This window comes from Octopus bimaculoides, chromosome 7 (assembly GCF_046866305.1).
Source record: "Octopus bimaculoides isolate indiv1 chromosome 7, ASM4686630v1, whole genome shotgun sequence".
Taxonomy (NCBI): domain Eukaryota; kingdom Metazoa; phylum Mollusca; class Cephalopoda; order Octopoda; family Octopodidae; genus Octopus; species Octopus bimaculoides.
This window is the reverse complement of record NC_142934.1, coordinates 5,828,164-5,830,436: the sequence shown is the minus strand read 5'-3', so window position 1 is coordinate 5,830,436 and position 2,273 is coordinate 5,828,164.

Here is a 2,273-nt window from a genome sequence, read left to right as displayed (position 1 = left end):
CGCAAGAAGCACGGAGATGGGTCACGCTTTTTATTGGTGCTTACGACATTCTACAGTGAACCACGATTGTTTTGCAGTATTTTTGCATTGGATGATTGTGAAGGTGGCATAAATGATGCCCTCGTTGTATAATAAAACAAAAACAAATCTAATACTCCGTTGGATATGACGACGAGGGTTCCAATTGATCCGATCAACGAAACAGCCTGCTCGTAAAATTAATGTGCAAATGGCTGAGCAGTCCACAGACACGTGTACCCTTAACGTAGTTCTCAGGGAGATCCAGCGTGACACGCAGTGAGGCAAGGCTGGTTCTTTGAATTATAAGTGAAACTCGTTTTTGCCAGATGAGTGAACTGGAGCAACGTGAAATAAGCTGTCTTGCTCACGGACACAATGTATCGGTAGGTATCGAACTCACAAACGTATGATGCTAACTACAATATCCTGACCACTAAGCCACTTGACTTCACCATTGTGTATTTACAACAGAATGCTGTACATCAAAGATTTCACTTGAAAACAGGGAACAAAAATAACCTCTTATATAGAATATTTAATGTATAGGCACTGTTAAGTCAGCGAGCTTTCATTGTTCACAATCTGTACCGATGTATTTCTACATCCGTAAATAACCATGCCTACAAGGAAGGTGTCGAATTTGTCTCCAGTGTCAATCCCAACTACTCTGAGTGCTACCATCTACGGCTTCTCTTATACGAAAAATGCGTCCAACCTAAACACAAAACAGCAATCGACCCAAGATCTTACGAAGATGAACCAACATTTTAACCACTGCTCCACAAACCGCCATTAGCTGTCTTTAATATCAAGTTCTATAATTGCTGCAGAAGCATTAATATTGATATAAATAAATGTTGCATGCCAAGGGACCCACATCATTTACTGCCTTACGTACGGTTAACAACACAGTATGTCTAACATATCACCAGCCTTGCCACCTCAGGGGGTCTTCTGGAAGATGATACACACTGGGATACCACTCTGAGAAAGGCACCAATATGCAAGCCTCTTATGCAGCTGAGAAGCCTCTTCTCCATAATGCTGGTGAACTGTGGATTGTCAAATCCGAAACAACTTTGGTACAAATGCAAGGAAGAGCTTTGTGAAGACATTCTTCAAAGAATTCAATATCAATATGATTTTGATGTCACATTCATGCCGGACAAAATGCTTAAGGGTATTTGATCCGTCTTTACGGCCTGAGTTCAAAGTTCGGTGAAACCGCCGATCTTTACCTTTCATCCTGTCAGCATCGCTAAAATACGTAACACTGGGGTCGCTGTAACCGACTTGCCTCAAAGCCACCGAGCTTGCTGAACCTGTGCCAAAATTTGAAACCAATATTTATGAAACATCTGAAAGCAGCGAGCTGGCACAACCGTAAGCATGCCAGACAAAATACTTAGCGACGTATCATCCATTTTTACGCTCAGATTTCAAATTACGGCGAAACCAACTTCAGCTTCCATCCTATCGGCGTCGATAAGATAAGTTCCACTTGAACACCAGGGACAATCTTGCTGACTTTGTGCGAAAATTTGAAACGAACGTATATTCATTGTCGATAGGCCAGTCACTGTAGCATTTGTCCCAAGGCGGCATCTCATGGACTCGATACAACACAACAGGTACTAACATTAAAAGAGATTCTGGTGAATGCAATTACAATAATGTCCAATCAACATTATATTCTGCTGCTGTGCTGTCTGATTCTTTATAATATGGTTCGATGTAATAATAATTAACGTCTTCATTTTGGCTGATATTAAGAAGGATTATAAATGCTTTATTTGTGGTGGTGATTTGCACGGTTGACAGAATTTGTCTGGCTATGGAATTGCTCTGTAAAATATGTGTGAAAATCACGTGGCTCAAATTCATTTATTCTTTTATTCTTTCACTTGGTTCAAACATTAGACTGCGGCCATGTTGGGGCACCGCCTTCAAAACAAATCTTTTAGTCGAACGAATCGACCCCAATACTTGTATTTCAAACCTGGTACGTATCCCATCGATCTCTTTTCCCGTATCGCTAGATTATGGGAACATAAACACACATACACTGGTTGTCAAGCGGTGATATGGGCAACAAGCAGACGCGAATATATATATATATTCTTTTATTCGTTTAGTTTCTGCAGTTATTTGACTGCGGCTATGCTGGAGCAGACACACACATATATATATAAGTACATATATACATACATATACATACATATATACATATATATATATATATATATATATAT